Consider the following 17,211-nt stretch of genomic DNA (forward strand, 5'->3'; position numbering starts at 1 on the left):
AAATGAGGTGTGCCTGTATTACCCTTAGGCTGAGAACTATTTACAGGTGCTAAAGTCAAGGCTCATAGATGTTATAAGAAAGGCAGAATAAATTCTTCCTCATTTCAAACCAGAAATCTGCTGGAAAAAGAAAATCCAACAATTTATTAGATTTAGATATTACTTCTGACAGCTTTTCTTTTAAGAAAAAACCCTGTTTATGTTGAATGCTTTGATTTAGGTTGTGCAGATGAGCTGAAGTAATTGTTTATTAATTTCTGCATATTAATAAAATGGAAATGCTGTGTTTGAAATGAACAAAGGCAGGCTAGTCCAGGACCAGAGCTACCTAAGGAGAAATATTTCTTATTTTTTTTGGTGAGGTGCCCTTATGAGGCAGCATGAATTTTAAAGCCAGTCTCCTTGTTTCAATCTTAGCTCCACCCCTCACAGCCATGTGACCTGGAACAATTTACCTAACCCCTCTGTTTCTTAGTTGTCTTCATTATAAACTGGAGATAATAATAGTACCTATTTCACAAGGTTGCTGTTATTGAGATAGGGATGGGGGTGATAGCATTTCTGTTGTTTTGGGCTCATCCTTGCAGGCTTCTCACTACCATCTTCTTCCTCCTGCTCCATCAGAGAGCATCTTACTCTATGCCTTTCATTCCTGCACTTCCCTCCTGCTTTCCCTAACTAGCCACATCTTCAGCCTCATCCCTCTTCCCTCACTTCTGGCACATTATCTTTCTCCATCGAGCACTTGTGTCCTAGACCCCCCACCTCTCATACCCACCTCATCTCTTTCCTCCAGTTGAGGATATAGGTATATAGAAGAGGCATATTTGTAGGTGGCAGAATTGAAGTTCAAGAGAGTACAGTGGAATGAGGAGTAAGGCAAAGAAGGAAGGCTGGGTCCGTAGAGGGTATGTATAGAACAGTTGAGAAGGAAGGTCAGAAAGATAGGGTGACCCCAGTAAATGGGATTCATCCTGAGAGTTCTGCGGTGGAAGAAGCATTAACCCTGACCCCTTTTCTCCCCAGGGCAGTGCTTTTCTTGTCCTATCCTAGGACGTCAGGTGAATTCCTCATTCCAATGTCTGGAAGAAGTAATAGAATCACAATCATCTGTCTCTCTCACAGATAAAAGTACAGGTGTGTCGCTTCTGAAGAGAAGGTCTGAGAAGAGGAGCTGGACTCCTCTAGTTTCCAGCCTGCCCCTATCTTGCAATATCATCTTGGCTGTATCTGGGAAGTGGGAGATAAGATTACTCTATTTTTTATCTATTAAACACTGGCTCTCTGGCTATAGACCTAATTTAGATTATTATCTCCTAGAATCATGTCTAGCAATGTTGCATAGAAAAAAGCATAAACTGTGGTGTCAGATAGATATAAATTCGATTTTCAGCTCTGCCACTCACCAGCCATGTGACTTAGAGCAAGTCATTTAGCCTCTCTGAGCCTCAGTTTCCTCATGGGGATTAAATTATCCACCTCATAGGTTATAGGAAGAATTAAATGAGATGATGTGTGAAAGCTCCATAACACTGAGAGGTGAGACTGTGCCAATTCGTTCACCATTTGTAGTCCAATGCCTGACACAGAGTATGCCCTCAACAAATATTTGTTGTAATAGAATGAATGAGTAGGCATTTAACAAACTGTAGTTGGTATCGCTTTGTGTGGGCTGATTCTGGCTGATGGTAATGATACGGTCCAAAAAAACCCCACTACAAATCCAGGGACAGTGGCACTCTAGTCTAATGTCACACAGACTAAATGGGGCTTTGTGAAATGAAAGTTTCAATAATATTGATTGTCCCCATTGAGGAATTGAATACAGTGCTTCTCAAACCTTAATGTGCCTCCAAATCACCTCGGGACCTTGTTAAAATGCAGTTCTGTCTGCCATCTTTCCGTGCCATCATGATGGTAGCACATGAATGTTTTGGCTGATGCTCTCAAGAGCATCACCAATGTCAATAAGAGAGGCGAACACTAGGTTCTTTTCATGCTTGGAAGTCATCGTCCAGTATCTAGCTGTGATGTTGAAGCATGGTTACACTGGAGAATTTGAAATAATTGATGATCACAGAGTTGGAGAAATTGTTGAGAACCTCATGGGCAGGTTAGTGAGGAGCAATCAGGCCCAGATTTGATGTGTAACCTGAAGATCTAGAAAAGTGGCAGAATAATCTGCCCCTGTCTGATCAGCTTGATTTCATTATAATACTGACAACGTAAGCTAGCATCATGGACAAAGAAGCAAGACAAAAGCACACAGGAGGGAAATCTTAGGATTCTTTTTCTAGAAATGCAATACATACATGCAAATAAAATGCTTCCATGGGGAAAAAAAGAAGGTTCTGATTCAGTAGTTCCAAGTGGAGGCCTGAGAAGCTCCCAGGTGATGCTGACTGCTAGCTTGTGGACCTCATTTTAAATAGCAGGGGTCTAATAGAGGGGTCAAAAAACTTCTTCTGTAAAGGGCCAGATGGTAAATATTGCAGACTATATGAACTCTATGATCTCTGTTGCAACTGCTCAACTCTGCCAGTGTAGAACAAGAACAGCCACTGACAACACAAGTAAATGCGTGTGGCTGTGTTGCAATAAACCTGTATTTATATAAACCAGGGACAGCTAGATTTGACCTGTGGGCTGTAGTTGACCTACCCCTGGTCTAATATATTTAAAATCAGTATGTTGTTCTCATAATGGACATCAGTTAGCTTGTATCCTGAGCTCCCAATAATTCCCTCAGATATGGTTATTTTCCCTTCCTGCATATCCACCTCCCCCTACCCACGATGGTTCCAGGAACAGAGCACTCACTGCCAGGTTCCCACAGCGGGACTCTGACTCCAGACTCCAGCTGATTGGTTCAGGGTGGTGGTACAACTCCAGTGGGCATCATTCACAGTCTATTCTACAGAATGCTGTGCTCTGGGGGTGCCCTCTGCATAAAAAAATAAGGTGAATGGCATCCTTTGAGCTGTAACACTTAGCTGAACTGGGCACGTGACTGAAGCTGGCTACTCATACTCTTTCCTTGACATTCTTGAATTGAGTCTAGGAAATTACTGATTCAGTCTGTTTGTCTGTCCTCATAACTTGAGGATAGATAAGTGGAGCTAAAGCCCTTTTTTTCACCCTGTCAAATGGGATGCAGAGAAAGTTAGTAGTAAGAAAGAATGAAGCCGATATTCAGAGAGAAACAATGGTGGGAAGTGGAGAGAGGGTTTCCTGGGTTCTCTATAGCACTACAACCCTTGGCTCCAGGCCATTCCTGAGGTCCAGCTGCATCCTTGCTCTTGGGTTTTATATACAGAGTATCTGTATCCTTATATAAACTCATTTATCTTTTCATTAAATCCTGTAGAATTCTGTTTTGTGCAAACCACAGTCCTAATAGCATTCGCAAACAGCAAGTATACTTCAATAGAATTCAAATTTGGTAGGATTTTTTTTTTAAATCAATGTACAGATTGTTGTAGCACATATATTTGTTTGAAACTGGATCTCCCAGACAATAGAGTATGTGATATTTCATAAATATTAAAGTACCTCTGTAGTCTAATGATCTATATAGTAAATCATTTGTCCATTACATAGTAATTTTCAGCCCCTTGCTTTGGTTAGGGTCAGTGGCAGAAATAAAAAACTATGACTTTGGACAGAAAGGGATTTATTGCAAGGTATTAAATGGCTTACTATATTGTTAGATGGGCTGAAGAAACAGACGGTAGGCTGATCTTTCAGGAACAACTCTCCAATCCACACTGCAGAACTGGGCTGTGAAGGCGGCTGCTCCTCCTGCCAAGAACAGGAGTCTACCTGCTGAATCAGGCAGTAACCACTAATAGCCACAAGCTCTGGAATCATGCCACCTCCAGGTCCAGACCAAACTGCTTCCCTCTAAACCATCAGGACCAGCAAGATAGATGCCTCAAACTCTCCCTCTTTCCCCTTTTAACTCAGTTCATTTTCAGGCACCAGGCGAATGCATTTGATTGATAGAACCTAAGTCTCATTCAGAACCATAGCAGCAAAGGAGTCTGGAAAAAGTAGTTTTAAACTTTATAACCTTAGCATTCCGGGAAGACACACTATAATGAGACTGGAACAGATATTGACTGAACCCATAGAATCAGTCACACCCCTAATTGATTACAATTTTGTTGTAAAACAAAAATTGTATTTTTGTGAAGAAAATGTAAACATGAGTACACAAACAATACAGTAGTTCACTGCCTTTGTCAGATTAATGCTACATAATTTAGACTTCCCTTTTTTTCTTTTTGCCAGATAGTGTTAGTTATGTATTTATTCCTACTTAGGCAACTGGAACAGCTTTTAACAACTGGATGATTATGATGAGTAAAAAGATTTATTCACTCGTTTGTTTACTCAACAAATACTTTTTTGGGGGCATCCCAGTTTCAAGTACCCCCTTTCGTAAGAGAGCTGTACTTTCACTTTAATAAAAATCTGAAAAAAAACTAAACGAAAAAATACTTTTTGAACACTTGCCTGTGTCAGGCATTGCTTCTGTTCTGCAGCTACAACAGGGAACAATGGTCTCATGCAGGTTCTCAGCTCCTGCTCCTCGTACAAGAACGCAGGATATGGTGAGGCCAAAAAGGAACACCCACGGAGCCATAGATAGGGGGTTCATAGGACTGTATTCTCGCTGGCGGCTGTGTTGGGGATACAGGAAGCAGGAGCCACATGAACCGTAATACGCAGTCCACTTCTCTGCCAACCAACCCCACTTGCTAGCCACAATTCGCCCTCTGCTTCTCTGCCAACCAACCAACCTCCCTACTGTAGCCACGGCAGTTATATTAGTGGCTAATGGCTAACTGGTTACAGCTGATGGCCAACCAACCACAGCCGACAGCCATCTACTACCCGAGCCGGCACACTTCCATGTGAGGTCGAGAGCCTGGAAACTGCTCTCGTTGCTTGCTCTGTCCCCACAGAGCTGCTGTGAGTGGCGGAGACCCACCTGACCCCACCCAACGACCAGCAACCCCACTGCCTCAGCGCGCGTGGGGGGGGGAGCGCAAGGCTCATAATACCAGCATGGGCCAGGAGCTGTGTCCCTACACAACTAGACTGAGAAGCAATGGCTTGAACCAGAGTAGGGGGTTCGCAGGAGACAGGAGAAGAGCGGGGGAAGTAAAGCAGGCAAGGCAGAAAGTCTTAAAGATCATCAAATCATGGTGAAATTTTGTTCGAGAGGTTGTTTTGGTTTTGGTTTTGGTTTTTTAATCTTATATGTAGATTTTTGCCCAGCTTTTAAGTCAATAAAGTTTACTTACACGTCATTATATGTAATGACTATGGGGACAGAGTCCCAGAGAGCGGTTTCCACGCTCTCGGCCTCACATGGAGGGATGCTGACTCAGGTAGTAGATGGCCGTCTTCGGCTGTGGCTAGTTAGCCGTCAGCTATAGCCAGTGAGCCAATTGGCCACTGATGTAACTGCCGCGGCTGAGCTGGGGAGTCGGGAGTCGGTTCAGTAGAGTTAATCGGTCGGTTGGCAGAAAAGCGGACAGCAGGTTGCAGGTTGTGTGACTCCAGCCTCCAGTGAGACTATAGTGGTGTGACTCCCCTACCTATGGCTCCATGGGTGTTCCTTTTTGGCCTAGCCACATCCCGCATTCTTATGTGGGGAGTGGGACCTGAGACCCTGCAGGCCACCCCACACGACAAATGGCACAGTGAGCAGGGTCCCCCACACGACAGTGACTTACATGTCATTAAACATTTGACCAAATGTTTGCCCTTAGGTATTAAAAAGGCCAAATATTTAAAGGTCATCAACCACTGTAACAGAGGCTCCCAAATCCTTTCAGCCTCAAAGAGAACAGAGAGAATTTTCATAGCAAATCTCTTTCCATTATCCACTTCTCTCACCCCCACCCCATCTCCTGTATCTCTGACTTCTCGCTTTGTAGCAGAGACTGCTAGCTGCTCACCAAACCCATTTCCTCTTCCTCCTGGGCACACTGCTAGACTAAATTTCCTAGCCTCCCTGGAAGTTAAGTATGACCATGTGACTGATGTCTGTGCCAGTGTTATCTGCACTAAAAGTACATGCTACTTCTAGGCCACACCCATAAAAACATGCCATGAATATCATCCATGCTCTTTTCCTTTCATAGTTTGATGCAGACAAGCTTGGAATCATAAAGCCAATGTTGAAGATGGGTGAGCCAGAAGATGGAGGAAGTCTAGGCCTTGAATCACCATTTGGAGGACTGCTTCAGATTTTATGTTATCAAGACATAAACTTCTATTATGTTTGAACCTTTATGCATAATAGGGAGGATTTATATAGCAACTGGTGTTATCTTAACTAATAAAACCTTTTCTGAATTGTTTCCATCAACACTTGAACATAGGTTAGGCTCCTCCACATAAAATATGAAATCTCTCCCTTGATCCAATATCCCCTTCGAGGTACTACCCTATCTCTCTGCTCCCCATAACAGCCAAGTGTTACCAGGATTTGTCTTCTATTCTTTCTCTGTTTTCTCCATTCCACTCACCCTTTGATCCTCTCCAACCTAGCTTCTACTCCCGTCACCTCACCAAACTTTCTCTCACCAAGGTCGCTAATAACCTCCACATTGCTAAATCCAATGGAAACTTTTCAGTGCTCATCTCATTAGATCTCTTAGCAATATCTGACTCAGATGACTTAGCAATATCATTCCCTCCTTCTTGAAAATCTTTTGGTAGCAACACACTGTTCTGGTTGATCTCCCATCTCTGCATCTACTTCTCTTTTTCCATTGCTAATTCATTTTCTTTTACTTGAATTCTAAATATTTTTATTGCACTTCTCTTCTCACTCAACCTTCTCTCCTTATGCAATTCCATCCACACCCATACTTTTAATAACTAGCTATATGTCAATAACTCAAATTTATGTCTCAAATCTAGCCCTCCATTCTGAGCTCTGAACACTCTGTCTGCTTGATGTATTCTGCTTACTCATTTCATGACATGGAAGACAGAACCAAGAGTCCAGGACCAGAGACGTGAGAATGAATGCTAGTGTGTCAAATTAAACAGGAGGGACAGGTTGGACTGGGAATGCAGGGGATAAAGAATCTGAAGAACACACTGTTTTCTAGCTCCTGGAGCATGCGGCCTGGATGGAACAGTCTACTTTAAAGGACTAATGAAGCAGAGACAGTAACAGGTATTTTGTTTCATCTATTGTCTATAACACCCTTGCTCTAGATCAGAAAATTGATTCAACCCACAGGTCAGACTTGCAAATGTCCAAGAAATATTTATATAATAGAGAATGTGGTTTTTAAGTAGACATTTGGGGAAATTTTTAAACATATGAAATTCTTTTTTATTGGGTCAGGAACATAAACTTGTATTGTGTATAATTTTATTTGTTCAAGATTATTATATTTTGTATATTATGTTTTAAAACATTTTTCATTCAGAATGTAAATTACAAAATCACTAATTTAAGTCATTTTTTAAATATAAAAAATGGAACCCACAAGCTGCTGAAATTTAAGAACAAAGTATTGTTTGCTAGTTAGTAAAAGCAGGCAAAACTTGCAAATACAAGAATATGATGTCAACGTAGCAAAATAGATGTAATTCAATTGTTACCCTGAATCCTCCAGCCTGTGGAGGTTGGTTACTTTTTAATATCCAAATAAAAATTACTCAAGCCACTGTCCCACAGAATGCAGAAGTCTGTGCCGTCTGGATGTTTCGTATATTCCTTGGAAAGGACTCACGTTCTTCTTATCACTGATTCTCCTGTTCTCTAGCTCACAATGACTCTTTTGCTCAAGGTTCTTCCTTGGACCTGGTCTTCCCATTTTTTCATTTCTTCTCCTCACTGTTCCACTCTCTGCAAGTTGCCCAGGCCTATTTTCCCAGGCTGCACCCAAACTCCAAATTCCTGTCACTTCTTAATTTCTTTGGCAGAGCAGTTCTGTTCATCTCCTAGTCTCCTCTCCCTCTGCCCATTTCTCATCCTTCCCAAAAATTACGCATTGTTTTCATCAACAAAAAGAACCATCTCTGTGCTGTCCTTCTCCTGAAAGTGAAAATGAACCATGATTATCTGTTGAAGAGCATTTTTTTCCCCCACTGCACAGAGAAAATCATTCCTTTATCATCAACATGTGCCTCAGCAAACACTGTTCTCTCTGACAGGAACAATTCACACACTCCCCTTACCCCATCATGGCCCATGTAGCCGCCACAACTTCACGTCTCACTCTTCACTATCCCCAGCACCTGGTACGGGTTTGCTGACTGATTAAACACATTATGTCTTCTCAACTCTTAAATACAAACGGTGTTCATTTCTGGAAAAGATCTTCAGGAAATATACAGCAAAATTGACTCAGACTTAATCTAATGAATCTCATTTTCTGAGCTACCATTATCATCAGTTTCTGCTTCTGCTGTTTTATTTCTAGAATTTTTATTGGCTTCTCCAAGTGAAGGCTAGCCAAGACTGGAACATATTTCTAGGATGGAGCATACTGTTTGTCAGAAACCTGGCTGCCTCCCTGTGGTCTGTGAACCATATTTTAGAACCTTTCTGGCATGATGTCATTTGGTCAACATTTGTGGGTTTGCATTTCTGCCTCTGCAAGTGGAATAGCTGCAACAGTGGCTATTAGCTCACAACACAATTCTTTCGGTTTTTAAAAAATTCTTCTCTGGATTGTTAGGAAAAGGGCTGCTTCATTTCTATTATAATGACTGCCAAATCTGTATCACCACACCAGACCAGTCTCTGGAGCTTCACAGATGTCCATTCAACTGACCACTGGAAAGCTCCACTTGGATGTCCCACAGGCACATCCAGTTCTGTCTGATCCTTCCTGTTGCTCACATCAGAGGCTACATTCTATTGTCTTCCTGAGAGGAGCTGAAGGACCAATTAAAGCCTCTGGGTCCTGAGGCAGAGACTGTGTCCGGGATTTCTTTGTGTCTTCCACAGCATCTGGCACAAAAACTCACACTTGGTTAATACTGATTAGTCAGTAGGCTGAACTTGGGCTGCCTTACTCAGATCAATTATAGGTCCATTTTAGCAAAGTCTGCAAACAGATATTCTCAGGGTTGAGTTGCTTTGGTGATTGGCAGGGTAATGTTTTGAATTTTTTAAGCTAAGTTAATAAAAATAAAATTAACTCCTAGAGTTCCCAATTGCTCTCAGACATGGTGTGATTTATTACAATTCCCACCTCAAGGAGCAGAGAGGAAGAGGGGAAGTCCTTGCCCAAGTGCTTAGGAAAGTCAGAGGTGCCAAAAGGCTTCTGGCTGTATTTATCTGTAGAGTTCTGGGGCTGAGTGCACTGACATTGTCTGCTCTTCCCACATTGGGGGGAAAAGCAATTAGCATTACTAAGCCCATGTTGTATGCTGGTTACTTGACATGAGTCTATGTCTCTGTTAAGGGCTGAATTGTATGCCCCCAAAATTCATATGTTTAAGTCCTAACTCCCGGTACCTCAGAATGTGACTGTATTTGGAGGCAGGGACTTTAAAGAATTAAGGTGAAATTAAGTCATATGGGTGGGCCCCAATCCAATATTACTGGAGTCCTTTTAAGAAGAGGAGATTAGGCTACAGACACAGGGGAAAGACCAGGTGAAGCCACTGGAGGAAGATGGCCATCAACAAGCCAAGGAGAGAGGCCTTTAAAGAAACCAACCCTGCAGAAAGCTTGATCTCAGACTTCTAGCCTCCAGGATTGTGAGGGGGAAAAAATTTTTTTGTCCAGTTCTTTACTGGGGAACAGTGTGTTTTTCCCAGGACCCACCAGCTCCAAGTCAAGTTGTTGTCCTTTCAATCTTAGTAGTGGAAAGCGCAGCTCAGCTCCAAGTCCACTTGCTGTCCAATCTTAGTTGCAGGGGGCGCAGCCCACCATCCCTTGTGGGAGTCGAACCCGCAACCTTGTTGTTGAGAGATCGTGCTCTAACCAACTGAGCCATCCAGCGCCCAAGAGCTCAGTGGCAGCTCAGCAGCAGGTCGTTGTCTTCACTCTGGTTGCGGAGGGTGCAGCTCACGGGTCCATGTGGGAATCCAACCGGCAACCCTGTTGCTCAGAGCTTGCACTCTAACCAACTGAGCTATCCGGCCACCCCAGAAAATAAATTTTTGTTGTTTAAGCCACCTAGTCTGTGGTGCTTTGTTATGGCAGCCTGAATAAACTAGTATCGTTGCATTTAATTTTCCCACCAACCCTGCAAAACAAGTTCATTAGCTCCATTTTATAGATAAAGAAGCAGGCATAAAGAAATGAAGTGACTTTCCCAATCCTCCAACCCATAAATGACAGGGTGGGGATGGGAGCCCCAGAGCGGCTGACATACAGACTCCATTGCAAACAGTGTCCTTCATTCTAGGGGCTCCAGGCCATTAGGAGATTTGACAGAAATGTGGTGTGCTCCTGCTGACCTCCTCTCTCCTTGACCTTTGAGGGTTCTCTTGATCTCTCCCTGTGTCATGCAGGGTCTCAGCTCCCACTCCCCACACAAGAACACAGGACGTGGTGAGGCCAAAAAGGAACAGCAACAGAGCCGTAGATAGGGGAGTCATACCACTATATTCTTGCTGGCGGCTGGGTTGGAGACACAGAAGCAAACATCTGCAGTACCCCAACAAGGGGTCTTCCTGCACCCTAGTCTCGCTGGTGGCCAGGTGAGACATAGGAATCAACACGATCCGCAATCCACAATCTGCTTGCTAACCACACTTGCTAACCGCAATCCGCCCTCCGCTTGTCTGCCAACCAACCAACTCCCTAACACAGCCACAGCAGTTATGTCAGTGGTTAATGGCTAACCGGTAACAGCTGAGGGCCACCCAGCCACAGTGGATGGCCATCTGATTACAGCTGATGGCCATCTAATAACCGAGCCAGCACCTTTCTATGTGAGGCCGAGAGCCTGGAAACTGCTCTGTGGGACTCCGTCCCCACACCTTCTCTCTGAACCCCCCACCCACCCCAGGCATTGTCAATTATTCCCCAGCACAATTGGCTCCTTGGTTTCCTTTGACTCACTTAGAAATCTTTGAGTGTCCTTGTAGATGCTCGACCTTGAAACCCTCACACTCTAGGACCTATCTCACCCCAACATCCCATCTAGAGTTAGTGGGGGCAGGGGTGTCTCTCCACTACTTCCCCCATTCAGAAAGCTAGGCAGAGGGTGGGACAACTGCCCAAGCAGAGCACTGTACAGTCTTACCCCACAGTGCTTCCCATGCATCATTTTATTTAATTCTCACAGCAAACCTATGAGTTAGGCATTATTTTCATCTTCCTTTTACAGATGAGAAAACAGAAGCAACAAGCAGTTAAGAATCTTGCCCTGTGCCATATGGTTAGTGATACTTGACCTAGACTGGGAGTCAAGGACGGCTTCCTTGAGAAAGTACATTTAAGCTGAAGGAGGATTAGAAAATGGGAGATTAGCATGCACAAAGGTCCTATGGCAGGAGGGAACCTTGGCATTTGAGGAGCTAAGGGAAGAACATGTGGCTGAAGCACAGAGTAAGAGCAAAGAAGAACAAGATGAGGCAGGGGGCAGGCTAGGCCGGGCCTCGGAGGCCTCGCTGAAGGTTTGAGTCTCTGTCACAAGAGCAACAGAAGCCATCAGCGGGTTTTAACCAGGGAGATATGAGACCAGGTTTGCTGTTTGAAAAGATCTTTCTGAGGACAGTGTAGATGAAAGATTACAGGGAGAGTGAGATGCAGGGAGACCATTAGGGTCCATGGCAGTAATCCAGGCAAGAGATGCTGGTAACATGGATTAGGACAATAGCAGTGGAGATAGGAGTGGAGATGGAAACAAGTAAATGCTTTTAAGAGCCATTTAAGAGGGTAAATTGACAACATTTGTGATGGATTGGGCATAAAGTAAGGGAGAGGTTGAGGTCCCAGGTCTCTGGCTGGTGTAACTAGCTGGGCGGTACATAGTTCACTCAGATAGGGGACATTGGACAAAGAAAATTGTGTGTTCAGCTTTAGGTATATAAATTTGAGGTAAGACGCAAGTGGAAACTATCCATTAAGCAGCTGGATGTGAGGGTTTGAAGGTCAAAAGGGAGCGGACAGCAGATGGACACTTGGGAGTCGTATCCAGGGCCAATCTATCTACTAGGCACAGTAGGCACATTAGTGCCCCAATACTTTTAGGGATCCACAAAAAAAGCTTTAATCTCCTTTAAATCAAGAGAAAATTATTTTTAAGTCAAAGAAAATGTTTTAATATATAATATTAATATATTTATCTTTATGCCAACGTGGTCATAAAATATAATTTAAGAAGAAATTGTTCTGTAGGAAGGGGCCCACAAAAGTCATAAGGCTGCCTGGTGGTATCAGTAAGGATACTTTCTGTTACAAATATCAGAACTCCCATTCTCAATGGCTTCAGCCGTGGCATTGTTTCATTTCCCTGGTTCAGCATTAGGGTGGCCTCTAGGGTTGGCACACTGAATGCCATCAAAGGCAGACTCCTTCCAGCTCTCCACTCCACCATCCCTGTTGTTGGCTCCATCTTCAGCTGTTAGCACAACAGCTGTGGCAGTTCCAGGACATATCCAGACTTGACAACATTCCCAGGAAGAAGAGATACGGTCGCTTCCAGTGGCTCTCTCTTAGGAGTGAGGAAACCTTTCCCAGAAACTCTCCCAGCAAATATCCCCTTAGTCTCATTGGGCAGGACCAGAGCATGTCCCCATTCCTAAACCACCACTTACTGGAAAGAAGGATGGAATTAATACGATGGGGTCAGACTAATCATTTGGGGTGGAAAAGAGGTTAGGAAGTCAACCACAATGCTTCTCTAGAAGTCTTCCTCCAGGAGGTAGGACTTGAAGCCAAAAGCATGGATGAGCTCACCCAGGGAGAGTGTTCAGAGGGAAAAGCTTCAACATCGCCAACATCTACTGAGGGCTAAAGGAGAAGAGATTGAATCAGTTATGATTCCTGCTACAGAGGGGCTTCCTGTCTGGTGGAAAAGACGCACCATTAAACAGTTACAAATGGATTGGAAGTATAGTTGGGTCAGCACAGGGCCTGTGAGAGCAGACGGGGGTGGAGTTCCAGTTGTATGTTAATAATTGTGTGAATGGGCAGGTTACTTAAGCTTTCTACGTCAGTTTCCTCTCTGGGAAGTACCCTATACACAGTAAGTATCAAATAAATGCAGCATTATTGTTTTAATATCATCCACATTATTATCATATTTAGGTGGTGGGAAGACACTGGACGAGAACTAACAGGCCAGTCTCCTGGTCAGAGTTGTGTCTTGGTTAGATGGCTTAGGCAGGTTGGGCTTTGTCCCTGCTCGGGGTTTCCTCTTCACTAGGTCACCATGAGTAATACCCTGAGTTTCCTTCTGGCTGCCCCCAAGGCTGAGCCTCATCAGACCCCTCCAGACCCCAGCAGCATCTCCACAAAATCTCTATGTTGGTTTTAGCTGCACTCCTGTGCCTTGGAATCAGAATGAATTACTGTCCCTCCTTTCACCCGTCTGCTTGCATTGTTGCCACTCAAAGAAATTAATCAGGTTTATTAAGCATGACCTCTCTTTTGTGAGCCCTGCTCCTGGTCTGCTGATCTGTACCTGTCTGCTGCTTTCCTAGCTCTGTCTACTCGGAGAGTCCTCAACCGCCCTTGGTGCTTTGGTGGGGGCAGGGATAGGCAGCTGGGTGGCCACATCTTTTGTTGTTTACAGAGACCAGGCTTGATCGGACAAAGGCAGGACACTCTGCTGTAGCGAGTACAAGGCCCTTTGTTGCCATGGCTGTGGAAAAAATAGAAACAAAAAGGATAAACGTTGCATCCAAATATGCTAATAATTAACACTTAGCACCATGGATATAAAAAGCACTTAATACTAAATTACTATGATCATAGTAGCTGTTCTTTATTCAGCCTTACTCCATATGGCATCATGGGTTGGTAGTTAAGTACGTGTGAGCCGGAGCCTGATTGCTTGGGTCCAAATCCTGGCTCTGCTATTTACCAGCTCTGTGACTTTGGGCAAGTCACTCAAGTTACTCAAGCTCTTCAAGTCTGTTTTGCATCTAAAGCAAAATGAAAGTACACAATTCATAGGGTGATATGAGTTCATACTATACTTATAAAGCATTCCTACGTGGCCTGCTACATAATAAGCATTCAATAAATATATTTTTATATACCAGATTTAGGGCTTTATATACGTTGATCAACAAATTTAGACCTCAAAAGAAACCTGTGACATAGACATTATTATTATACTTATCAGTTGAGGCAATCAAGACCCAGAGAGGTTGAATAATTTTCCCAAGGTCACCCAGCAAGAAAGTAGCAGAACCCAATTCTGTCTGACTCTAAAGTCATGTGCTTCCCACTGCACCAGGTCACTGTCTTTCATTAGCTCTTGGCAAGAGGTCCCACATCAGTTGTGATGGTACACGGTTTGTGACTGTTTCACAAATTCCTCCTCCCTTTAGTACCAATTGGAACACACTAGGTATTTTCAGCATGAAGGACAGAGGAGTCCAGTGTATAAGGCAGCTTAATCAGTGGTTTCTCTCCTCTCCAGCTTAGATTTAACCTGCCATAGAATGTACAAGGCCCAGTTCTCAAGGTGGAAAGACAGATAGGGAAGAGCATAAACATGGTCGAGCTCTGGTGGGGACTCACTCAAGTTCCACCTGATGACTTAGCTGGCAGAGTGGAGCCACAGAGCAGAATGTGGCCACAGGGCACCAGGCCACACCAGATTCAGGGGGTGGGCTGGTATGGGGCCAAGATGGCCCAGGATAGATCTTGTACTATAAAGTCTTTGTATATCACCGAATAAATAAAGTGAAACTGAACGGCCCAGAGCATCTCCCTGCCAGAGAGGAATGTCTGCATTTTGTGTTTTAACGTAAAAGATCCCAGAGTCTGGCTTATTATACCTCCTGCGGAGCAAACATCTGGCTGCCAAACCAATGAAAGCCCATTAAGGCTCTGATCACTGCCCTGTCCATCAGACTTCTGCCCATATCACTACACAACCAAAGTCAGTCCTCTGCTCATACTTTTACACAACCAACTCTTGTTTAATACTGAAAAGCAGCTGAGTTCTTAAACATCCATCTGGGCAAAAATAAAACTCAGCCTCACAATATCTCTAGGTACGAGAGGCGGCTGGCTATATTTTTAATTGCAACCATTCTCTGAGACTGAACTTTGGGCAAGGCATTGTGCTGAGCTTGACCCTTGGCACAGCCCCCACCCATCCCCCCACCCTTCACTTGTCCCTCTAGGTTATGGCTAGCTCCTGATGGCTCCTCCCCTGTGCCTCTCCCATGTCCAGATGTCCATTTGCAATCAGATAAGAGCTGGCTGGATTCACTCTGGACTCTGGGAATCACAGCCCTGGCTGCTCAATGAGGACACAGCTTGGTGTCAGGATGACAGCCTGTGAAGGGGCCTCCCCAGAGGTCCCCAGGCTATGTCCACACCTTGTTCCAGGTGGCAGAGCCCACTCACGTGTGGACACTCATGTGTCAGTGCTATGTGGACCGCCCCCTCCAGGCCTGATCACAGGCCCTCTTCCTCAGTCCTCCTACTCACACCTCTGGGACTCCCAAATGAAGACCAAAGCGGGAGGGAAATGGCCAGGCTGTGGATTCAGTGAAAATAAAAAGAGCTCTGTAGTTGAATTTCACCATGTTACTTAACAGCTGTGTGACTTGGGCTGGTCACTTAACCTCTCCAAGTCTCATTTTTCTTATCTCTGAAAGGGGAATAATCTGTACTCTTAGAGTTTCTGGGAGAATTAAAAACAATATAAATAATATAAACACCCAGTGGCACTCATTAAATAGTAGCTAGTGTCAGACATAGGTAGGTCTTTTTTTTTTTAAGGATAATCCCCCCCCCTTTCTTCTGCCTCCTCCCCCCACGCTGGTTCAAGCCGTTGTTTCTCAGTTTAGTTGTGTAGGACACAGCTCCCTGGTATTATAAGCCTTGTGTTCCCCTGGTCATGGGTCCCCCACGCAGGGCAGCCCAGCTCCAGGGAGAGCTGTTGTTCACAATCTTAGCTGTAGAGGGCGCAGCTCACTGGCCCATGTAGGAATCGCATGGGGAACCCCCGACCTCGACCTCGGCGATAGGAGCGTGGCGCTGCAACCACTTGAGCCACTGTGCCTGGCCCGGTACGTCTCTTTATATTCATTTAAAGTATATATACTTTCTCTCCCTAAATTCTTACAACCACCAGGCTACCTGGTCAGCCCACCAGTGGTGTTGCTGTTAGGGGCTTGGCTGGGTTGAAGATAAGCTCTTCTGCTGGGTCTAGACCTTAGCCTGGTGCAGACATGGGGTATTTTGGCCACTCTGTCCATGGCTGGGTAACCAACCCTCTCAATTAGGCTGGGATTGTCCCAGTTTTAGGATTGAGAGTTCCACATCCTGGGAGCATTGAAAGTTCAGTCTAGGGAAAACAGGGAAGGTTCATCACTCTATCAAGGCAGCTGGCCAGCGTAGATGGAGAAGGCATGGTAGAACAAGCTGGGTTTCCATAACTCTTCCCAGCTTATAGGATGGGTGGGCCAGGTCAGGCACCCACATCACCCCTCCTTGTAGGTCCCCAGCCAAGACCTGGTTAAACTGAGGCCAAGGGTGACACCTAGAGGTCATGTGAAAAACTGCGCAGTCTGATAATCACCCACCTGGCCCTTGATGCTTTAGTGGGTTCATTAATATTGAGCTCTCAACCTGTGCTAACCCTTGTGTTAGGCACTGAGACTAAGTCTTGGGGGTGGGAGGGTCTTGGAAGGCATCGTCATGCAAGTTAAAGTTATGCTGAGACCTACTGATTAAGAAGGTGTTAGCCAGGTCAAGGCAGGAGGGAAAGAGTATTCCAAACAGGAGGAAACAGCAAAGACAAAAGCTTGGACTGGGAAGGAGCATGAAACGTTTAAGAAACTAATTATAGGGGGCTGGCCCGGTGGCTCAGGCGGTTAGAGATCCATGTTACTAACTCCGAAGGCTGCTGGTTCAATTCCCACATGGGCCAGTGGGCTCTCAACCACAAGGTTGCCTGTTCAATTCCTTGAGTCCCGCAAGGGATGGTGGGCAGCACCCCCTGCAACTGACAACTGGCAACTGGACCTGGAGCTGAGCTGCGCCCTCCACAACTAAGATTGAAAGGACAACAACTT

The 17,211-nt window shown here is 44.6% G+C and overlaps 1 pseudogene; it reads left to right on the top strand.

Moving 5' to 3' along the window:
* The first annotated feature begins 1,924 nt into the window (after window positions 1-1,924).
* On the top strand, window positions 1,925-2,297 carry LOC109456859 (small ribosomal subunit protein uS8 pseudogene; annotated as a pseudogene).
* The last annotated feature ends 14,914 nt before the right edge of the window (window positions 2,298-17,211 follow it).

This window comes from Rhinolophus sinicus, chromosome 14, assembly GCF_057876585.1.
Source record: "Rhinolophus sinicus isolate RSI-liver-muscle chromosome 14, RSI-T2T, whole genome shotgun sequence".
NCBI lineage: Eukaryota > Metazoa > Chordata > Mammalia > Chiroptera > Rhinolophidae > Rhinolophus > Rhinolophus sinicus.